The following is a 25,082-nucleotide window of genomic DNA, read 5'->3' as shown; positions in this document are numbered from 1 at the left end:
ACTGGCCCTTTCCATGTACAGATAAACCAAGCTGGTCGAATAGAGCAGTATATAGGACCCCCTCCGAATAATCTCCGGAATTCAATCTTGTGAGCGGCCGTGACAGCGCAGCAAAGGCAAAAAAAAAACAAGGTCAAGGCCGCGGTGTATAGATTTTGCATGCGACTACTGCACTGCGCGGAAGCATCCACATCGTCATCCACCATCATCGCCCTGCTTCGTGTAGAAGACGACCTGGAAAACCCATCGCGGCCAGCCGCATTTGGTGTTCGCGCACAGAGGTCAGTAACAATGAGCGGAAAAAGAGGAGCAATGGTGCGAACGGACCGAATCGGTCCCTGTGCCCTTTCTCTGCTGCCTTTTTCTCTCACACGCACGCACGCTAAAAAATCATCGTGTACTGCTGGCGAAGCACCGAAAGACTTCGGGGTGCCGCCGTTCCTAGGCGAGGTGCCGAACCGCAAATACCTGCCCACCACCTCAGGCGAGAATGGACCGCAGGACGGTGTCCATTGGCCTAGAAAAAAAGAGAGCCCGACAGCCGATGACCGAATGCACTACGCGCGTGAGAGGTCGCTTCTCCAACGCTATTTGTGTGTTTGTGTTTTTTGTGTACGTGTCTGCGTGCGTCTGTGCTCTCCTGTGTGGACGTCTGTGTGCGCGTGCCACCAGCGGTCTATTTTGTGCACAGAGGGTCCGTTGTAGTGCCCTTGTGTATACCGCCACGTGAAGAGGTGTACAGCCATCTCTTACGTGCGGGCGAGAGAATAACGACCCGCGCGCAACCAGAGGCGGCAGAATGTATAAAGTAAAAATGAAGCAAGAAACACAAATCCGCAAAAATGATTGAGTAAGAACGGGAATTGAACAGCAACAATCGTCTAACGCGCGGGAAGAGCGTATGAAAAGAAAGAAAACAGACCGAAACAAACAAGAAGAAAAACGAGGGTATATAGCCACGGAGTGTTGTTGTTGTTGTTAGCCTATCAAAAGATAGGCAGTGACTGCAGAAATGAGGTTGTGTCGTCTCTTTTTTTTCTTTTCTCTCAAATTTTCTCGAAACGGTGGTGGCAGAGGAAAAAGAAAAAAGATCTCGGTCCACCTCCGCAGGCACATCTTTACTCTTTCGGCCACCTTTGATTCCCTGTTTTCTAGGTGCATGTAAGACCCCCCCCCCCCTTCCCTCAACAAAAGGGAACTGCGAAAATGGAGCAGAAAAAACCGCGCACGTTCGATTCAGTGCCACAGATATTGGAGCGAAATGAAGCGGACGCGATGTTCACAGTAGACGCGCGTAATAATAATAATAATAATTGGTTTTTTGGGGGGGAAAGGAAATGGCGCAGTATCTGTCTCATATATCGTTGGACACCTGAACCGTGCCGTAAGGGAAGGAATAAAGGAGGGACTGAAAGAAGAAAGGAATAGGTGCCGTAGTGGAGGGCTCCGGAATAATTTCGACCACCTGGGCATCTTTAACCTGCACTGACATCGCACAGCACACGGGCGCCTTAGCGTTTTTCCTCCATAAAAACGCAGCCGCCGCGGTCGGGTTCGAACCCGGGTACGCGCGTACTGCGTGATAAAATGAGGCGAATCCATAACGTTCTCAGAAAGCACGCGCACGTGATTGCATTTCAAGGCGCGCTATAGCCTATAGCTTCCATTTTGTTACTAAATGCCCCCTTGTACGTGTCTCCAAATGCGTGTGAAATGCAAATGCCGAAATCGTCAAACGTCAAAATATAAAGAAGGAAAAACACACAAACGAGGTCAGCGCATGCGCAGGATAAAGGCGATGTAAGTGTGACTTGATCGCGATAACATTCGTGCACCGTAACAATCGCTTTTCAGTTAGCGCTCTACTTTCCTTGTGTTCACACGTAAACAAGAAGGAATGCGTGTGCCCGCACGGTATGAAGCCGAATTCGGTTGTTGATGTATGCTGGGTTGCTTTTTTTATAGCGCACCTGCAGCGGTGGCTCTCACATTACAAATCGGTAGCGACCTATGGCTGACCTGATTCTAGTATAGTTCTCTGTACGCGCCCTCGAGCCTATCTCCGATTTGCACAACCACAATTGAAAATACACAGAGTGCTGTCTCACATAAGTAAGGTTAAAATTAAAGAAAAAGGCAAGTTAATGAAGAAAAGGTAGAATGACATATTGTGGAAAGTCGTGCACTGCATGTAAGAGTAGATTTGCGTGCAATTACGGGCATCTAATGAAAAAACTCTAATTGTTAACCCGTGAATGACAGCGAAATAGTCGAGTCAGATGGCTTTGAGCCGTTAGGTGATCAGGTAATGGAACATATCGCGAAAGTGTCTGTCCGACGATCCAGTGGCAAAGTAGTCAATGAAGAAACAGGCGAAGGAGCCCAGCCGAAAACACAACAGAGAAATTTCTGTCGTCACAACATTTTCTGCAATGTTTTTGACCAGAAACATTGTAGTAACAACATACATTGTTGTGGTAACAACAGAATTTTGTGTTATTTTGCGTTGTTGCTACAGAAATCTTCTACAGAACTACTAACAAAAAAGCACTCCAGAAAAATACAAAAGAACAGAAAATTTTGTCGTTACGACCAAACCACAAAATATTTTGTCGTATTTTTTTACCCGATTCTGTCGTTTCTCCGACTCTGTGTAGCTTCAGCAGGACGTTTCAACATAACAGTATAACTTTATCTTCAAAACTGCTGTCTGAAGCTATAGTTATACACGCTCACGGTGCCACCTGCGCATCTATATATACAGCGCAAGAGAGCCGCTGTAACAGTAGCCGCACATGGTATACGCAGCGCTAAAACTCTCTAACGTCGTGGTGCAGCTACGTGCGAGAGCACGCGCTGCAGGCAAACTCACGTCCTTCATTCAGCCTATTTGGTGAAGTGCTCAACCCGCGCAGTGCGCGCAAAGCGTGTCTGAAAGGGGAAGTCCAGCAAACAGAGCGTGTAACCGACAGCTCGCACCGCTTTACTAACTTTGCGCAGAAGCCCCGACCCAAGCGGCTGTTGAGAGCAGTGGCGTCACCAGTCACTTACAAAGTGTGTTTTTAGTTGTGTTTTTTTCTTTCTTTTTGAGACACGCACGCGTGCACTCGGGCGTCTTTGCGGCTCGTGGGAGGTATATAGGCTGTGTATATACGCCTTACACGAGCGTTTACAGAGGCGCGTGTGTATCTAAGGCAACTGTTACCGTGAAAGATCTATAAAGGCGGAGACGGCGTCGTAACCTCGATCGTTAGAAATCCATCTTCTGTACTGTGCAGCTTCAGAAGGAAAAAGCTTCGCTTCTTTCGTGCGTCCCGCTGTATATAGCGGTGCTGCACTGAATTCACGGTGTTTCTGGCACGAAACCGCCTCGGACGATTGAACCGAAGCGTCTGACCGCGATTGCGGTGCTCACACACACGTATACGAGCACCTCTGAGCTGAATGGGTTCCGTAGTGGCGAGCCCTGCGTGGTTTGGTTTGATAGAAGTGCCGAAAAAGACCAGAAAACGGCAGAAGAGACAGAAAGCAGCAGCGGCATTATACAACAATCCGAAAACGGACAAATTCAGAAAAATCTACTGCACCTTAGGGAATTCCCTTAAAAAAACTACACACTGACCTCGTTTTTATTTAGAACTGTTGGCCAATCTGTCTGCGAGCCGTTCTGGTTAGTTTACGTGGTTTGCAGAGCGACTGCCCCGGATGGGAGTTATCAGGTTCGACAAGTGGACGAGGATGAACTTTCCTTTCAACTATAGGCACTTTCTATGAACAGTGTATGGCTTTCCGTTGTAATCGTGTAAATGCGGCTGAAGTGGATGGTAATGAATATTAGTTACTCCTTCATTTTACTTTAAAACTTACTTCATATTTCGTGATTCGATTCCCCTAATCACATCAGGCTCGACTCTGGTGCGGTTACTCTAGTCCTGAAAAACATCACAACCTCCTGCCGGTTGGTGAATCACATCACGCTCAACGACTAGTGGGATTTAATTATTAATTGCGCTAATATGACACGGTTATTCATTAAACGCGTTATTACGCGACCGCATGCTCTTGTGACCATTGCTGAGGTTTCCAAATTGACCCAATGTACCACGGCCCAGGCGCAATGGCTGTAGCGCATGGAAGAGGTCTTGTATCGTCTTCTGTCTGGTCGTAACTTCGGATAGAAAAAAAGAGGAAAGAGGGAGAACTAGATATCAGTTTTTGCCCCATTGGGGCGTAAACCCAACTAACGCCTCCTGCAAAAAACGCTATGAACCCGAGCCCGTGTCGAGGCCTAAACACAGCTTCATTTCTCAAAGGCATGTGGTTGGCCCATTTGGGGAACATACTGTCACCGATACGACAAAAATTTCTTTGCATTGCAGAAGAACAGAGGGAAATGCTCTAAACGAATTCGCGCCGCTTATTTTCCTGTGAAACGATGCGGCTTTGCTGCCAGATGCGCACTCCGAAATGCTTTCTTCGTGGTTCTTCGTGTACATGGGTCCGTATATTCTCCAAGGTCGTCTCCCTGCAAAAACGCGCTCGAGAGCGGGAGAAAGAAAATTGCAGAAATAAAAAAATGAAAAGAACAAATAGGACGATCTGAAGTGACAGAGAACACCAGAAGCTGTGCGTATATGTTCATTGCTGCAGGCAAGGGAGGCGGATATTCCTGGAGGACCCCTGGACTGCTTGCTCGTCTTGCAGAACACCGAGGCAACGCCACCAGTGAGCCTCTCTCGCGCACGTTAAATTTACTCTTCGAGGAAGTGTTTAATTTCGAGAGTTGCGATATGCGAGTGCAAGCCGAGCGCTGCAAAATAAGTTCTGCTTTGTTATTTGAAGTCAGCGTCATGAGCCATGCACAAGGAAGGACTTCGGCAAGGGGTGGGTGGACCTCGGGCTGTTTTGGACTGCCACTTAGAATGCAGTATGTGCGAAACTAGAGTTTTCCGCACATCGATATTTTACCATTGCAGCCGACGAGGACAGGATCTGATACATAAGAAGGGGAGAATATTTTCAAAATTTTCTTCATCTTTCGTTTATAGCTCATAAGAGAATAAGAAAAAGCCTTAGGTCAAGTTTAATCTTTGAATGCATGTTCCTGCGCACGGGAAGAAAAAAAGATAAGAAGGAGAACAGCGTTTAGTTAAGGTTTCACGTCCAGGCAGCCGATAAGAGAATAACAGAAATGTGTAGCTCGAGTTTAACCCGAAACGCTGGATCATCCTCCTTTACTGTCACATATTCTCTTCAGTCCGAAAACTTGAAATCGCTTTCCAAAATTTAAGGCTGCCTCTGTCTGCTCCAAATTACTCTCGTTTGGCGCTTCACAGCTGAGGCTGCAGCCACGGGACACTTCACTCCATTGTCCACTAGTTCATTTCTTCCTGTGAAAGGATTCCCTGCTAGGGGCGCTGTGAAGTTCGCTGAACTTTCCGTGGCGCCATTCGGTCTTGTGTCCGCAAAGAATGCCGCAGTGCAGTCAGCCTCAGAGAGACAGACGCCCGACAGGGGGCACGGTGGAGGCTGTATTGTAGTCGCTGTAAGTTCAGTAGCGATTAGAAGTAAATCAGAGAGCTGTTGGAAGATTAGCACTAGGTGCCCACGGGAAAACCACAAACGAGGCAGTACAGGGGGATATGGGCTGGGCAACGCTCGAAGCACGGGGAGCTAAGAGTAAAGTACTATACGAAGAACGCCTGGGGAAATTGGACGATAACAGGTGGGCAGCTAAGGTATTTAAATGCCTATACAGAAAGAGCGTTGACACACAGTGGCGGAAAAGAACTAGAAAGCTAGCCAGTAAGTTTGCCAGAGACGAGGAAGGAGAAAGAAAGAGCATTAAACGACAGATTAAAAATTGGATAGATTTAATGGAAAAGAAGCATAGTGTAGAACTATATCGATGCTGGAAAAGGCAGATCAGGAAGGAAACGTTTTATGATAACTCAAGAGGCAGTGCCGTCCTCTTTGAAGCTAGGTCGGGGTGTCTTAGAACGCGCAGCTACAAAAAGAAATTTAACGAAGAAGATGACACATGTGCTGTGTGTGGTAAATCTATAGAAACAATAGAACACCTCATTCTAAAATGTGATGGTATCCATCCCGATGTCGATGCAGGCACAGTCACTCTTCCTGAGGCCTTAGGGTTTAGAGATAACAATAGTCATGTAAATAAATTTGCGGTGGAAATTAGCAAAAAGCGATTGGAGGATTGGTGGCACAAAAGCAGAGAGGTGACATAAGTTTTAAACTGTAGGAAGACGTATCTTAAAGAAAATGACGAATTTTATTAACAACTTACAGCAGAGTTAAACAAAAATAAAGGAAAAAAACTGAGCATTGTGGCAACTACCACTGCCCCGTTTCAAAGGGGACGCTCCTACCTTCCATCCATCCATGTAGTGAGATCGTCGCCAACAAAGGGACCTGTCTCTTCCCAGTTTCCCCGTTGTGCAGCGGATGTCTTTGTGTCCTTCGCGCCGACACGGGATAACCCGTCTTGAAGAAGCTTGGGCAGGTACAGCGGTCGACGTGTGTTCGGTGTCAAGGGGTTGCCGAGGCTTCGGGAATGCAGGGGATACCTGTGGGTAGGATCAAGTGACCGAGAAGCGCATTCTTCCTTTGACGACTGTCTTCTTTTTTTTCTGCAAAGAACTGAGGCCTTCAGGGATCGTTCCTTCGGCATACGTTTGTCTCGCATACACGCGTGCGAAGGAGAAACCAATTAGGAATGTAGTAACTTCTGTGCAGTGGGGAATGGCAGCGGTGCGTGTGCTGTTTGTGTTTTTGGTTGCAACCTCTCCTTTGGTTGCAACCACTGACCGGTGAGGAGGGTCGCTTGTTACCTTATTGGTTGCTGTCCCCGCTAAGGGTGAAGACAGGGGGGTTAAAAGTAAGCGCTCTGGGTTGAACCGGGGCTGAATTCGTCTGATCAGCGGTTTAGTCATGTCGTAAATAGTTTCCTCCTTGCTCGTTTCTTCTTGTTTTATTTATGTTGTAAATAATTAGTTGACCTTCCCCTTTCCTCGAGTAACGTGAGTGTTTGCGAGTTAGAACCACCAAGTCATCAAGAAAACCAGATTTCATAATCAACAAAGTGTTTCCTCTCATCGCCACCTGAAGGGGAAGTTCAACTTTCTTTATCATTCTAAGCTCAGGCTATGTTCGGTATGTTATGTTATTTTATGGTGTGTCCGGTTATGTTGCGTTATATATGATGTGCCAGGTTATGCTCGGTATGTTGTGTTACGTTTTGTCAGGTATGTTCGGTATAATATGTTATGTTAATTGTGTCAGGTTTTATTTAACAATACTGTAGGCCTTTGCACAGGCCCAAACAGGAAGTGGATTGTAATATATACACACGAGCATGGGAAAAGCAGGAAAAAAGAAAAAAAAAACAAAAAATAGATAGAGCAAAAAAAAACTGCCATACAACAGCACTGGAATTCAATACAAGACACTTTCTTTTGTTTCACATGAATCAGGGAACAAAGTACTCAAAACAATTGTAATATTTGTCATATAATATTCTTGTAGTTATCGCGGATCTATAAAACACCACTATTCAGCACATTGCAATATTTACATTTAAAATGAAATCACACGTGCACTAGTGTCCAATCACTCAACCAACGCAATATCTTGGAACTACGCATTCAAATAGTTTCATGAACAGCCAAAATATGACTCCAATTTTGCAACAAAGCTATCCACAGAATCTGTTTCTACAATTTCCTTTGGCAATGTATTCCAGATTTCAATTGCCCATGGGAAATATGAATACCTAAACGTGTCGCATTGTGTCGAATACTGCCTGATGTGTCTATTATGACAGGTTCTATTGGAGTGTCGGTGTGGTGGCTGCACGTAATCTCGCTTATCTATATTAATGTTGTCATTACATAGCATAAAGAGGAATTTCATGACAGCCACACGACGCCGACAAACAAGGGTAGGCAGTGCTGCCTGGCTTCTAAGGGCACTTACGCTTTCGTGTCGAGAATACTTATGGTATATAAATCGCAACGCTTTATTTTGGATGCTTTCTAATTTCTGTGAGAGTCCTTTCTGGTGCGGGTTCCACACTATGCTACCATACTCAAGAATTGGCCTTACTAAGGTTTTATATGCTGTTAGTTTCACATAGGATGGTGCTGCAGTTAATTTTCTTCGCAAGAAACCTAGTGTTCGGAAGGCCTTCGTGCATGCATTATCGATATGGGTATTCCATTTTAACGCGCTTGTAAAGGTTATGCCTAAATATTTTACTGTGTCAGTTTGTATTAAATCGTTGCCCATTAATGTATAATTGAACCTAAAGATCGACTTTCTATGAGTTATGGTCATATACTGTGTTTTCTTAAGATTAATTTCCATTCCCCACATGTCACACCAGCGGGCTATATTGCGTAGTGTAGTATTTAGTCTAAGCTGGTCCTCGATTCCTTGTACACTTGTATAAATTACCAAGTCATCGGCGAATAGCCGCAATTTTACTCCATTTTCTGCACAATCGGCGATGTCGTTAACGTATATTAGAAATAATAATGGCCCCAATACGGACCCCTGTGGTACCCCTGAATAAACTTCGAGTTGGTCCGAGTCATAATTATTTATAGTAACATATTGAGTTCGGTTTGACAGGTAGGCTGCTATCCATTCTACTACATTGTGTTCAATTCCGATAGACTTTATTTTCTCGATTAGTTTACAGTGCACGACGCGATCATAAGCCTTCGAGAAATCAATAAAAATAGCATCAGCTTGGAATTTGGAGTTAATTATTGATGCGAAATCATGTGTTATTTCTAATAATTGTGTTATAGTTGACAAGCCTTTTCTAAAACCGTGTTGCTTTGGATATAATATGTTCGGTATGTTATGATATGTTGTGTCAGGTTGTGGGACATACCATAGGTTGTGGCACATGGCACATACCCTCAAGGGCATGTGCCAGTCACTGATCAAGGGCGCAACAAAAACAATAAGAGCCAGAAGGGGAAGATTTCAGTAGCCGGTGTTCCGAGAGACCCCATGTCGAAAGTGTTTATACTGCTGTCGTTTTGTCGTGGTGCAGTTTTCATGCTTATTTGATGTACTAAAAGAAGACAGAACTAGACGTTGCACCTCCTGCCCTTCCTTTCGGCGAAGAAGTGACTGCCCCTGATAAATTCCTCTGCAAGGATCAAAATAGAAGCTGTTTTGCTCGTCAGGGGATGTCAATGCGGTGAGATATCAAGAGGTATCAAACAATGCGCTCCTGCTGTATTCAATTGAACTCCATCCCGACAGGACTTCGCTGACAGCACCAAGAACCGCTCTACACGAGAAGAACGTCACGGAAGTTTTCTGGCCTCGGAGCTCACTGCCGTCGGAAGTCGTTATTCGTCTTATTCGAACAGAACGCGTCTCCGTGAATCCGCTTCACACGCGTCACCTTGACAGGAGGCGCTTTCTGCGCAACTCACGCATAACTCATTACGTGCGGTGCGTCATAGCGACGGCGGTGAAGAAAAATAAATGATATGAACAAGAAAAATATTATTGCGGGGGGGGGGGGGGGGGGCATAGCCATGGAGGGAAAAAACAAAACACAGCGATCTTCTCGTTTGTTCGTTTCTTTTAAATCCTGCGGGAAGTTAAGGGGGAAAACCCATGAGAGCGTGTATGTACATGTAGCGTCTGCTTTAATCCCCGTCGCGGAAGCGTATCGGGAATTAAATAAAACAGTAAAACATGTCACCGTCTTCACCGCAAAAAGGAGCACATCTTCGATGACGCCAGCGGAGGACGTTCTGAGTGAGAGCCGAAGGTTTCGGCGGAAGCTGCAGAGGCAAAGCTCACACGGACACATCCGGAAACGCGGCAGGATTCCCATGCAGGACACCCGTCTATAGTCGTGCGTAACCACAACCAGGGCACTTGCAAACGCTAATCTGCTGCTCTGGTGTGCGCTATAAAAGCTACGTTATGATAAGAGCAAGGAATTACAAATTTTTATGCACAGTCGTAAAGCTATTGTATATAAGACTAGCATTGGACCAATAAATAACTAATTTTACCCGAAATCAGCATTTGGACTTGAATGTGTAACTTGTTCGTTTTCCCGGACGCGACCATTCAAGCTCACGTGTCTGATTGATATGTTCACATAATCTTAGAAGGGCTTTTATGTTTCACCTATTTTTTTTTTCAACGTGACGGTACAGAAGCTCCGACGACTCACTGTAGCCTATTTTTTTATTTTATTTAGTACATACTGTTGGCCTCGCTTTGAGGCCGTAACAGGATCGGGTTTACATACATATGAAAAAGTGCGAAAGAAAAAGAAAAAAAGAAAGAATCAGCAGAGAAGGAACTTTTTCACTTTATACAAAGGTACACGTAAACGCACATGGTGACACTGTTGTTAATAATTTTCAAGACGGTTTGTTAGCTTCGATACAAATCCTTCAGGGGACGTCTGGTTCACAATTTCTGGAGGCAACATATTCCACTCACGAATCACATGTGGGAAAAATGAAAATTTGAATGTATCACTACGGTATCTCTATTCGGATATGTGTTTTCATGTTTTGTTCTTTGTGACACGTGATTTAGGCTTAAGCAGATATCTAGTCTTTTCTAGTTTTGTGCGATCATTCAAAAGGAGGAACAGAAACTTAAGCCGCAGTAGTCTGGCTCGTGTGTGGATTGTAGAGAGGCCGGCTTTTTGCAGAAGCAGTGTGGGGGATTCATGACGACTGTATTTGTTGAAAATAAATCGGACAGCTTTTCTCTGGACACTTTCTAATCTATCAATATGTTGTTTAGTGTAGGGCAGTAAGAACGAACAAATGAAATGTATGCCAAAAGTTTTGTTTCCGGTGAAGCAAGTCGAAGGGAACGTCTTATCATGTAAAGAGCAGAATGCGCCTTTGTGGTAATGTGTGTCACGTGCTCGTTCCATCGAAGGTCCGATGCAATAATAACGCCAAGATACTTGAACTGCTCTACCTTTGTGAGTGTCTTCTGTTCGATTTCATAATTGAACACATTATAGAGTTTTAGTACAGCTCGATCTGGGATCCACTACCGTGTCTGTGGGGAGCCATCTGGCATGCCCCGATGGACTCGAGACGCGCATACCTGCTACTAAACAGGTGCAGGTGGGGTCTCCGCGTAAGCGGATCTCGCTATGCTAAAATTCTCTATCATTTTAAGAGATCGGATATCTATCCATTAATCGAACTTTTCTCAGACTATGCGCCGAGCGCTGGTCTGGATAAAAAGAGTGGCAAGAGCAGTCTTTAATGTCCCCTGGGCCAATGGACACGACCTTTCCTTGGGACGAAAATATTTCGCTGCCAGCGTGGTTGCAACGAAGTCGCCACTGTCTTGAACGTCGGTCAGTGGATTCTTTGCTTTTATGGGGTTCCTGCACCTAAACTCGGCGATTGAGCCAGCCACGTCACCTTTCACACGTGACCTGAAGGGCGCACGCACGCACGCCTCGCGCCCGATACGTGCTGGTTCTAAGCCGACAGCTTTCATTTGGAATTCCCCCGAAGAAGGGAAATAGAGGGCAGGAGAAAGCTTTTTGGATGGGCCGACAGGATCGCCGGAGCTGTGGTGGGGTCTGAGGGCACGGTTTGACACGGCGACAAGAGAAAAACGACGGAAACGCGAGGTTTAATATTCCAAGCGGTAGAATATGGATTCCGAAATACGCTCAACAGTGGTCCGTAGCTTATTAGTGCCTCTTTCAATTAAAGCCCCCCCCCCTTTTTTTTAATGCCCTCTCCCAGAGGGTCTCTAGGGTATTTGAATAAATAAATAAATAAATAAATAAATAAATAAATAAATAAATAAATAAATAAATAAATAAATAAATAAATAAATAAATAAGCACATAGGGAAGCGGTAGCGAGAAATAACAAGGGAGAGCTTTATGCACTATTCACAACAATACAAAGTTTTCGCCGCTCGCTCGCAAGTGTACAGGCACTGTCCGATTTATACCCGCGCGGGAGCGACCACTGTACATGTTTACAATAACAGATAAACAATGCATATGTAAAGCCCCGCACACGTAGTGACCGGTCGATAATAAATCGTGCGCTGGTCAGTCAGATATCGTCCGAAGCACCACGCGCGGAGCGTCCAAGTGACACGTGCATTTACTGGCGATGAGCAAGCGGGACATGAAGCCCGCCTGCTCTACGCTTTCTGTGTTCGCGAACGTGAGATTTGCGGTATCTGTTCCGCTGTATACCGTGTCTCCAGACTGCGGGACCATGCAAACGCAGCCGACGCAACAGAACGCCTCCACAAATGCGGATAATTTTCAAGCCCCTCTGTGCACGAGCCTCGAAAGCCTAGTAAGGCCTTGGCCATTTAAAACAGGGCTGAAAGATCCCCAGGTGGTCGAAATTATTCCGGAGCCCTCCCTACGGCAGCCCTTCCTTCCTTCCTTTTCCTTCCTTCCTTCCTTCCTTCCTTCCTTTCTTTCTTTCTTTCTTTCTTTCTTTCTTTCTTTCTTTCTTTCTTTCTTTCTTTCTTTCTTTCTTTCTTTCTTTCTTTCTTCCTTCCTTCCTTTCTCTCTTTCTTCCTTTCTTTCCTTCTTTCTTTCTTCCTCCCCTACTGAAAAATGTATATACGTTTGAGCGGGTCAGCAAATAGGATTATGGCACATTTGGTTTGGCTTTATAGGATGGACGTCCCAAACCGGTTCAGTCTATGAGGGACGCCGTAGTGGAGGCCTCCGGATAATTTCGATCACCTGGGGTTCTTAACTGGCACTAACAATGCACAGTACACGGAATTTTCACATTTTTCCTCCATCGAAGTGCTACCGTAGTGGGCGGGTTCCAACCCACGACTTGCATGCACTGTGTGATGTAAGTGCACGGTAATTAACCACGGGTAATGGTAGTTATACGGAGCCCTCCACTAAGGAGTCACTCAAACGCTGAATCGCTTTGGAAGCTTCATCCTATAATGTTAAATGAAATGTGCCATTATCCTATTTGTCTCCTATTCAAACGTGTACACATTTTTCAATAGGGTTCCTTTCTTTCTTTCTTTCTTTCTTTCTTTCTTTCTTTCTTTCTTTCTTTCTTTCTTTCTTTCTTTCTTTCTTTCTTTCTTTCTTCATTTCTTTCTTTCTTTCTTTCCTCCTTGCTTTCCTTCTTTCTTTCCTTCTTTCTTCCTTTCTTTCTTTCTTTCTTTCTTTCTTTCTTTCTTTCTTTCTTTCTTTCTTTCTTCCTTTCTTTCTTTCTTTCTTTCTTTCTTCCTTTCTTTCTTTCTTTCTTTCTTTCTTTCTTTCTTCCTTCCCTTACGGCGCGGTCCAAGTGTCAGCCGGGATGTGAGACAGACACTGCGCCATATTTCCTTTCCTCAAAACCACTTTTTTAATTTTCACCCTTGGGCGCTGCATTATCGCCGTCGACATTGTCAACACATTATTACGGAGGACCAGGACGCCGTCGATGAAACGGTGGCAATGCGCGTGTCTGTAAGCGGCGATCAAAATGGCGACGAGAAGCTGTGACGTTCTGGTGAACACCGCGTGTCCCGGAAAATTAACTCGGGTGGGCCTTCATAAGGGCTCAAGAAATGTTGGCTCGATTACGTTTGATCAGAAATGCCCACCTCTCGATTCAAGCGCAGGACTGCAACGCAGAGAATTACGGAGTTGTCAGTTTGTTTGTTTTTTTGTGCGTCCAGGTTTCGGCTCGTTTCGGATCATGCGAATATCGGATGGCACGACCAGTGTACGAAGTCTTGAGAACTGAAATACTGTTACATTCGGTAATCTGGTAAGCTGCTTTTTCTGGAAAGCGAGGGTGCATGAAAGATTTTTGAATTAAACACTAGGCGCTATAAACCTTGCGCTATAAACACAACGAAAGTACCCGGCGTGAACTCTTCGTGCGACAGTGAACAAAAAAAGTTCTTTGTGTTACCGTCGTCGACCAGCCTTTCGTCGCGGCTCATCGGTCCAGCGATTTCTTCGATCCTTGACCGGGAGTAGCGCACATTCTGCCTTTTACGGATTTAAACGGGCTTTATACGTGGCTGCTCATTCACCCTTGAAAGCAGCTTTCACGAATAACTTCCGCGTGCACCGATGCGGGGAATAACTGAACATACTATCGTTCTCTATCTGCATCGATGCTAAATTTTGTCGTGTTTTACCGTTTTAGGATAAAACAGTAGATAAAATCACTTGTTTTTTTAAAAATGGCATCTGCCACCGTATTACTCTGAGTGCTTTTTTACATAAGTTCAAGACGACTATAGCATGAAAACAGCCTTTGCCTTTCCCCCGTGTCCTCCGTCGTTGTAAAATTTTCTTTTATATCTCTTATCTAAAGTTTCTAAACCATCGTTTATTTTTCGGCCTGAATGAAACAGGTATTCTTGCCCGCATTTCCTTTTACTTTTTTTAATGAAATGAATACCACTTACATTCCTATTACATTACCGAATTCCTTGTCACGAAGCATTATTAACCATTCAGTCAATGATTGTCTTTCGGTACCCAAACTGTTTTAAGCTAACTGAAACACCAATCTGCCTAATGAGGGTAACAATAGAAGCAACCATCTTGGATGAGTGTTTGTCAAGGCCCTCAATACTGCTGGAACTTTCTCTAACTTTTTATCATTTTTTTTATGGTCTCGGATTCTGCAAGGCTGCACACCGAGACAGCGACCTTCTTTTCTCCCCTCAGTTCTTGCTATTTTGGCACGCGAAAACATGTCGCTAATGTTACATACCGCAACTGAGCAGTTGATCCCCTTTGACCTGCTAGTGTGACGTTGCAGTGGTGACAGATGGAAAGAGATTAATCGGATTAACCGTGGCGTCTTGACAATCGGTCGACGCCTTTGGCAGCAGGGCTACCGTTGACCGGCATTTGCCGCTGTGCTCTTGAGTTGTACTTTATCCTACTACGCAGCCAACGGAACCGACCCGGCTCAGGGGCTTTTGCTGAAACTACGAAGCTTTTCTTTTTCTCCGTTCTCTTCTTCTTGTTTATCCTTTCTTCCAGTCACGAGACAACGACAAAGGGAGATAGTGAGTCTGACATCTGGTAACTACCAAGGATGCTGCTGTCATGGAGGAATGATTATATAATAGTCGGGCAATACAAAAATGACGCCCCTTTATTGAACTCAAAAGCAACGCCCTCTGCCGAGTACTGCTGGCGCTCCGTCCACAAAATCCCCCTCGAAGATGTGAGAGTGCTGGCCGTAAGATGAAAATAAATTATTGGTTGCTGTGAGCACTTTTAAACTTTTATTTCAAATTCACTCAGACAGGCTCCCGTCGAGCATGTTCCCGTTCGGAGTATAGCGTCATGGTTGCTCGTTTTTCATAATAATATTTGGTTTTTCGGGGGAAAGGAAATGGCGCAGTATCTGTCTCATATATCGTTGGACACCTGAACCGCGCCGTAAGGGAAGGGATAAAGGCGGGAGTGAAAGAAGAAAGGAAGAGAGAGGTGCCGTAGTGGAGGGCTCCGGAATAATTTCGACCACCTGGGGATCTTTTACGTGCACTGACATCGCACAGCACACGGGCGCCTCAGCGTTTTTCCTCCATAAAAACGCAGCCGCCGCGGTCGGGTTCGAACCCGGGAACAACTCGTTTTTGCAGCGAAAGCGTCGGCCACGGGCCTAATAGCTTTTGTAGACTTAAAACCTTTGCCAAGGGCTCTAAATTTCCTCTTCAGTCGTGTCCTGTAATTGCGATGTTCTCGACATTAAAATAAAAGGTATGCTACAGCCTCATCGTCATGGCCCCACACGTGGCGGTCTGTCTGTGCTGCCAATTCTATGCAGAAAGTATTTCGCACAGGCTGTTTCCAGTTGCAAGCGGTGAATGAGTGTTTCCAAACTTCTGTTGAGACATAGCGAAATTGTAAACCGCCACAGTGGATAGATAAAATATAGGTCAGAACATCTATAATTTGGCTCGAAGTATGCATTTTATCTCATATCAGTACGCCCGGACTTCAAAGGGCGGCGCATTCACATCCCTAGAACGGAAGGCCAGAAATGCAGTATTGAGTATAGCTGCTGCGTCAGCATCATTGGTTTCAGGCATAAGGTAATGTCCGGGTATCTATTGGAAGACTGCAGTTTAGTATGCTGCTTAGTGTGCTGCTTAGTGTGCTGATAACTTTGGTGCTTAGTATGCCGTACAGTTACAGTACAGCAGTTACAGTGCTGTACAAGTACAGGAGGTTTTTTCTGTTATTTTGACGTGCCGACTTGAAAGCTTGAAGTAACAGAAGCTCCGTTTTGTTATGCAAAAACATGGGCGTTCCCTTTGCGTTTAGAATTATTCGTTAAGTTATATTTTCTATTTACGCAAAGTAGACGAATTTATCTTGAGCATACAACGATCGTGCAGTAATCAATTGCATTGAACGGAAATAATCTGCATTTAGCGGGAATATTCAGGTGCAGAACCAATCTAGTAGACTGCGGGACAGAGAATGCGTTGTGGGAACCCCGAGTGGCAATTCTAAGTACGCGGCCACACAAGAGCACAATGGGGCTTCTATGTCTCATTTGTGCACATCGCGGTAACTCACACCAGCAGTTAGCAAGTGTAGGAGGTGCAGTGAACCAAGTTTTTATATTCCCGTTGCGGTCCCTTAGTGCTATGGCACACTACTCCCGATCTCGACTTTGATTCTGGCAGTAGCGTTCACTTTTCGATGGAGGTGTCATTTTCGTGCGCATTAACGAATCAGAAGGTCAATCAATCAATCAATCAATCAATCAATCAATCAATCAATCAATCAATCAATCAATCAATCAATCAATCAATCAATCAATCAATCAATCAATCAATCAATCAATCAATCAAGTTGCCGTCCGGACTCCAAAATCAATCCTTTTATGCTTTTATGGCGGGGCTTGAAGTATAGCGCATTTGTACACCTCTTTTCGTCAGAGCAGCCACGCCTACTTGATCAGGGTTTCGCGAGGCGCCTAACGAGTGCCATAAAAATCTCGAACGAGACACGGCCACTACGGTATCACGCAATGCTGATTCTCATCGCCTGTTTGGAGGTGTCGCCGAGGGCACACACCATCTTTTGCTTTAATATCCCTTACAAAAATGGACTTCGAGTTTCTTTTGAACATGTATAGAGAGCGTAATGATTCTAAAGGATCTCTATAGGGACTCGCTGTCTATTGAGCCAGCTCATTAAGCAGTCTATGTATTCTGTAATGAGACCTAACTATAAAGTTCAGCTGTGTTCACAGTCCATAAAGATTCTATTAAATTGGCTCAATAAGACTTTATAATGAGTCAACCTTATAGAACTTGTTTTGTGCCTTCACTATAAGAAGTCGCTCCTTTCGAAGTCAAAAGAGCCTCTATAGACATAGCTCAGTAAGACATCATAATGAGTCAGAAATTACAGAGCTTGTTTCGTGTATTCTCTATAAAAACTCGCTCCATTTGCAATCAAAACAGATTCTATCGAACTGGCCCAGTAAGACTTCCTAATGTGCCAGATTTTATAGAGCTTGTTTTGTGACCTCGCTATACGAACTCGCTCAGTTCGAAGTCAAAAGGGGCTCTATAGAAATAGCTCAGCAAGACTTCATACTTAGTCAAAATCTATACAGCTTATGTCGTGCATTTCCTATAAAAACTCGCTCTATTTGCAGTCAAAACAGATTCTATACAACTGGCCCCGTAAGACTTCATAATGTCCCAGATTTTATAGAGCTCGTTTTGTGACTTCGTTATACGAACTCGCTCACTTCGAAGTCAAAAGGGGCTCTATAAAAATAGCTCAGTAAGACTTCATGCCTAGTCAAAATCTATAGAGCTTATGTCGTGCATAATATGTTATAGGCCTTCATGCCTTCGCTATGTAGACTCACTTCTACGACTACGATACGCATGTTATAGACAGTGTAATAAATGCATTAATTACGAATCATAATCAGCCCTTTTGCGTATGAATTTTATTGACTCCCTTAACGCGCTCCATACATGTGTAATACTGATGCCATAGGCAGAGAATATCTTGAGCTGTCCATTTGCTATGCCTCCAATAGCGCGTGTACGTGTATGCGACAGCATGCGTTTCGAATTAACTTTCCGACAGGAACAGCAGGTGTCGAGGAGAGGTGTGACTCGTCCTCTGCTCTCTTCCTCCATGTTTTTGCACTTTCCCTTTGCACTTTCGTGACTGCGATGCTTGAAATCGGAATGCGACTCCCCCCATAAAAAAAAATATTTGTGATTTATTCCTGCGCTTTATCGTTGGCCAGTCAAATGATCTTTGTGCTAGCGGATGCAGCTGGCATGTTAGCTGCTTCAATGGCCTCACACTGCCCCCCCCCCTTCATGGTACATCCAACAGACACGGAAGAATGTTGATCCCTCCGTGGGGACACTTCCCTCTTCTTACATTCATGATTTGCGGCCACTGACCCGGAAGCGTTCCACACGAGGGCTTAAAAAGCCAAGCTGTGCCTCGCCCATAGTCACACGATGAAGAAACGTGTTTTTTTTTTCCAAAAAATAACTTGATTGGTGTCAGTCATCTTTCTCCTAAATTCCTCTCTTTGTTCGTGCCTTTTTCCAGGGCACACATTCCTGGCGTGTTTGCGGCGGGTATGCCCTGCACGAACTGGTGTTCCTCTAAGAACGGCATTTTTTTCAACAGTTGACGCATCGGACTGCAGGGCAACAGTTCGATGCAGTGCTAGAATTTTTTACGCGGCCGTGGTCCCCGCACGCATCGACTTAAAATGAGAACACGCGGTGGTTTTCAAGCGTCCTTGAGTTTGAGTGCAGTGCTGACAATTAACTTCTGATTTGATCATTTGCTGTTGTAGTTGATTGACAGTGGGTTTGCATACATGCATGAAATTGCAGTCTTAAAGATATTTTAATGCAGGCAAAAATGAAATGCTGAGGATGCACATTCCATTCGTTTTAACTCGAGCTGCATGCGTGTATATATGTACAAATTGAACTCTCAATGTACACGTCACCGACAATCCGGGCGCAGCACGCTGCACACACAGTGAACGTACTGCGATTGACATCCACATTCCACAGCACAGCTTGAGTGAATGGACCTTTAAACAGTATCGAGCCTTAGGCCGCCAGTCGCAACTACAGATTTGCCCTCTGGAAAAGGAATGCGACGGGGTGTCGCTATTATGAACCCTTTCACAATACTCTTTGGATTTTAAAGATTTGTTAAAAACAGTGCTAGCTTCTTCTAGCCATGTGTGCGATCTGTCCAACCTGTGGACACGCCTGTCGCGCAGTACATCGCTTCGGCGGTGAGCCTCCCCTGGGCTAAGGGCCGTTGTACGATCGTTTTGGAGCGCCTTCCGCCTCGTCCGTTTCGCGAGCGGAGCTGGCGGATCCGCCTCGTTCGGCGAACGGATGGAAAGTTGGTGAACTTCAACTTTCTGGCGGACGAGCGCATCCGGCCGGGGACCGGATTGCAGCTATTGGCTGCTTTTCCCGTGACGTCAGTGACGTCCGAGCCCCTCCTCCCTCCGCCTCGGTTCTGCTCTGCCCCGGCCTGCCGGGGCAAAATGGCCATCCGTCGACTGAACTGGGGAGCGCGGCCTGGGCAGTGGCAGCGATGGTGGTGGTGGTTGTTGCTATGAAGGGGGGGAGGGGGATCTGGTCTCGACGCATGTCGTTCCTTTGGGCATCACTCTTGGGGAGCGGAGGGGGGGGGGGGGGGGGCGCCTATGCATCGGTCCCTCGCGAGCACGCGAAGGAGAGAACGCAGCTTCGCATTTCTTTTCCCAGCGCGAACTTGAAAAAAAGGAAAGGGAAAAGAAAGGAGAGAAAAAGTAAAGGGAATGTGGAATTCAAAGTGAATACCTTTTCTGTTTTGGGGCGGTCATTTTCGCAAAATACTTAATTTTGTAGGTGTGGCTGAGCAGGTCGGTGCACGCAACTCTGTTGGCGAAATAGTTGGCATTTCGTTTCGTTCTTCGCTGCATAAGAATTGCAATATTTTTTATTTCAGCATAAAATGAAGTGCCCATAAGGCGATACGCGAGGCTGAAGAGAAAAACTAAAACACTCACGAAATGCGCCTAGCAGCTGCTCGCTTATGGCTAACGGAAAAATGATCTAAAGTTAATCTACCACTGAGATAAACGGCTGGTGTTTTTATTTTAATGCCGATCACAGCGTACGCGTATCCCCAAAACGATGAATGTGCAGAGCCGTCGCTGATATGCAAATGCTCATTCAAGTGCAAGCAGACATTTCGACCACTTTTACTTTTAGTAATTGTTTAGATGTAGTTAAGTAACTTCGGAAATTAAGCCGGGCATCACACGCCGGAACAATAAGCCGATCATTGCCCTTGTCTCACATGCGTCTGCATAACGCAGCTGTTGATGTCAGTCTCCAAAACAATATTTCGCATTCCCGGACTGGACTGGCGCAGGGCTTTACTGGCAAAAAAAGTGTTTCGTTTCTAACGAGGAGGGGTGCATAGACACATTTTTTCTTATATTGGAATATTTGGCTATAACAATCACGCATCTACAGGCTTGCTATTAACGTTTTGGTATCGTCAACTGGCCGATGCGAGCGATGGAAAACTTACAAGACACTGAAGGGATAGACCATCACCTTCAACATTTCCATTAGAGTACCGTGCATTTTACCAATATTAATTTTTCCCCAAGAATACAGGACATGTCCGGAATATCTATAATTCTAATGGCAGCTCTTGGCCATTGCTGTTCATAGAAATATTGTGGCAGCCCTCGACGCAACAATACGTTTCTGCACTCTTTGAACGTCGCGGAATTCCAGCCCTGATGCACAACGAGCCGGCAAACTTTTTTTGTGTGTGTGTGTGTGTGCGTGCACTTGCGAGCAGGAATGCACCTTGCTACATTTCTGCTGGGGACATGTCGTTTGACCCTTCAGTGGCCCCAAGAAAAAAAAAGTGTGCCCCTGAGAACCGACCTGCGGAATCTTTCCCACGTTCTTAAGAAAAGGAGGGGGGGGGGGGGGGGGGGGTATATGGCCTTCTGCTTTGGGTGGACACGTGCAGCTTGGGGCGAAGTAGCCGCAGACCTCCGAATTCTCGTCGCACATTCCCACGGTGCCTCCGCGTGCTATGTGCTGCAGGTGTCATTTTTCGGATCTGTGCCTCGCATTGAATTGCGAGCGTCCCAAGTCGGAATGAACGCTCTGGGCACCGAGGACAAGGCTCATCCAGTCGCTCGACAATAGTCTATGAGCTATTAATTTCTGACTGTTTGCTCTTTTCTAAGTTATGTAAATAAGTTTCTTCAAACTGCCAGTAAACCCACGTGTTTTGCGTTTTCCCAAACCTTCAAGTTCAATCTTTCCTCAGCCCGACCCGGTTTCGAGAGAGCCCCTGCACCATGACAACATGCACACAATGAAAGAGAGAGTGCAGGGACTCCGGAACTTTTCTTTGGTATGGGGGGAGGGGGGAGACTTCCAGCTTATTTTGTTATTTATTTAATGCTCATTTACATGAGTTTTATATTTTTTATTTTTATTATTTTCCAATGTTGAAAGGTTGATGAAAACTGTCACGTTGGGGTGACGCCACTCCAGCAGTAACGAAAGCCACGAAAAGGATTCCAAAAGGAACTGTCCTGAATGTATCTGGGCGGTCATCGAACTGATTGCCTGCAGTTCTTGGCCGCGCTTAATTCAAAGCTGGCGAGGAACCTTCGAGACAAAGAACCAACAGCAACTACAACAACCTGGAAAAATGTGGAAGCATTTGCACGTGGCCACGATCAATGGAAATTAGTGTGCCGGCGGTTTTGAATGCGACCGATGAAATGGTGCAAAGATTCGTGGCAATCTAAAACGAACTGAAATGCGCATCTTTATAGATGTGCGCGTGAGGAGTGTTCAATTGATGAAAAACAGTTTGTACATAGTTTGCTTAAATTCTGGTCACCATGATCATGTACACGGGTCAGACAGTGGACTTCTAATGGAACATGACTGGTTTAGGTTACTTGTGTACGAAATGCTTTACAACTGGCAGCTCAGCCCCACTATGCTTTGCATTAAAATAGTCCTAGAACTGAAGTGTTTCAATTCTCAGCAATCTGATCCAAGTGCAAGCAACTGGAGACTGGGTGGGGGGCGCTGCCCCCTCTAGAAAAATGTCGGTGTGGCCTCCCCCTTGGGATACGGGAGCCCGTTTCGGCGCGTGGAGCGATGCTGGCGGTGCGCTCGCGCCGGCTAGGTTGCCACCAGCCGGAGAAGGCTATTGGACAGACGGATATGCCCGGCGCGCCTATCGGCATGCTGGGACCATCCGCCTGGCTCGCAAGCGCCAAAGTGATCGTACAACACCTTTCCGCCTCACGTCCGCCTGGCGGCCGAAAACTGGCGGACCGCTCCCGAAACGGACGAGGCGGAAGGCGCTCCAAAACGATCGTACAACGGCCCTAAAGGAGGCTGCCGCGTGTTCTCGCTCGAGGTCGGTGTGTGCGTGGCCTACTTGCCTACGTGCGCTTAGGAGAGGCTAGCACTGCACATACTTATATTGTTCTGCAGTATGTCGCGTCTGGCTTAGAAAATGTCGTTCGCAGAAGAATACAGGCGCAGCGAACTCGGTCGCAATTTAAGATGGTATACGCTCTTCTAATTTGCGAACGAGGTAGTTATGCGCATCTGCAGGGCATCGCAGGAAAAATGCCCATTATTAACAACACAAAAAAGTTCAATTTCGTCAATTTCATGTATACGTAGTCTCTGCATGCTCTTGTTGCACAAATACAGTGAGAATTGGTTAGGCGGTATGTAGGGTTTAACGTGCCAAAGCGGCACGTGAGCTGCGAAAAACGCCTTACGGGGGAATCGGATTAATTACGACCACCTGGTATTGTTTAACGTGCAGCCCCCTTCAAAAGTGTATACAGCCCAATGGGTTTGTTTCTAAGCTGTTTAGCGTGGCTGCCTAGCATATCGAGCACTCCATACCTTGGGAGGATTGAGGACGCAAAGCCATTCATTCCTCTTTAGAGGTCGCTGAGGATGCATTACGAGGCACGCTGGAGGCTTCACAAGCAAACTCCTTGCGCTGTGTACTTTTGACAGGGGGTGTATGTACACCGATGGCGTACAGGAGACCGCCGCCGTCATTTTGTGTTTTCCCTCCATCGAATCAAGAGCGGGCGCGCGCCTAGGCCAGGATTCGATACTGATCGAGTTCAATACACGAATGCACTAACCGCTGAATCACAGCGGGCATAGCAACTAGAGCGTATAGCAACAAGAACTGAGACCGAAAAAAGACACCACAAACACTATAGCGTTTGTGGTCTGTTTCTAGGCCTGTTCTTGCTGTTAGGTGCTATAGTTATGCTCTGTATGCCATAAGCTTGCTCTAGCCCAGCTCTGCTTTAATTATGCCGCACTGACAGGTGCGAACAAAATCAATCGCGACTGCTAGTGGGTTGTCAAAAATCGTTGCTTTCTAATCAGTTATCTTTCAGGAATAAACTGATTACAGTAGTAATTTCTCATTGATGAACACCACAAATTAAAACGAAAACAAGCCCTTATCCTTTCCTTAGTTCCGGGGTCAGTTCCTTCGTATGCACGTTTTGCTGTGGTGGCTTTAAGTGTTGGACCGCGTCAGACATTGTTAGCAAGCACACACGTTTCAAAATTCACGCGGGTTGCTTGATCGCTCTAATCATGAGGCGTACAAACGTCCCGTTTCCAAAGTGCGCCAACGTATCGCTGAATGTCCAAAAACCTCCCGGTGCCGGAAAGTTCGTCTTCAGCAACAAGGAATTCCATACGCACATGTACTTAAGGGCGGACGTGGTTGCCGCGGAGCACCTATTTCAATCTTTTCGCAGCTATTTTTTTTTTCGACTCTCTTCTGCCTCCACGCTGCAGTAATCGGGCCCCAGTTTGAGATAGCCATTTTCTCGGACAAAGGTGAAAATGTAGTCGTTTTAATGGTTTACTCTAAAATTAAGCAACCTCATGCATGAGATTGCCAGCTGGAGGATTCACAGCATGTTTCGTATAAGACTATGACATATTTGCCCTTTGGACCCTCCAACTGGCACGACTATATGAAGCCTTTGCGGTATATACTGCGCCAATAGATTGTTGCGCCGTGCACTATATGAATAAATATTTAATTAACGGCACATTTTGTGACCTGTCTGTCATACTTTAAAAACTTTTCACATATGGCGTAAAAAGGTTTACATCTTAGCGTGATCAAACAGACCGATCGACGCGCAGGTGTTCCATAGTATTAAAATCATGTCCGGAACCTTGGTTCCGGACTTGCTTTTATAATACCGTGGAACACAATGATGGCGTGATCAGTGACCACATTTTCACCTCCGCTTGCGTAACATTTCACTAAAGGCTAAGTGGAAAAAATATGCTGGCTGCTTGCATGGGGAACCAATATATCACGTACGTCACGTTCACGTAGTTTTTATTGCGAAAGCACTATTAATTCCGATGGGTAAACTCCGAGCAAGATCTAGCGGTGTTTGTGGGTTTGTGCCAACCAAAATGAATAAATAAAAATAGATCAAAGAAATATTGACTGGGATGCTTAAGAGCTGAACATTTCCGCTTTGAGGCTGTCAACAGGCGCAGACTGAGCAGCATGATTTTTCTTGGACCCCGAATATGGCATGAGATTCCCAATGCTTATTCTAAGACAAGATTTTTGGTGATACTTGCGCCGTTGCTGCACATATATTCTTATGCGCTGTTTGCACACTTGGACCCTGTAGGTAACGTACCGGAAGCGGAAGAACCATAAAAAAAATTACTGACGATTTAGCAATGGTTAGGCGAAATGAAATATAGGCGCGCTTAGTGTACGTTGTGCTTATTTGGGGCCTTGTTTTAGCGCACTAAAACTGGAGGGGACACTCATACTCCGCATAAGGGCATAAAACGATAGACTTAACAGGTTTTCATGCAAAACATACCGGATGCGGGGACTGCATACTGTAACTTACGGTATTTGCTTTCCCGCGCACTATGAGTACCGATTGCCTCGATAAGAGCAT

The sequence above is a fragment of the Amblyomma americanum genome, chromosome 2 (genome assembly GCF_052857255.1).
Source record: "Amblyomma americanum isolate KBUSLIRL-KWMA chromosome 2, ASM5285725v1, whole genome shotgun sequence".
Lineage (NCBI taxonomy): Eukaryota > Metazoa > Arthropoda > Arachnida > Ixodida > Ixodidae > Amblyomma > Amblyomma americanum.
This window is presented reverse-complemented; position numbering follows the sequence as displayed.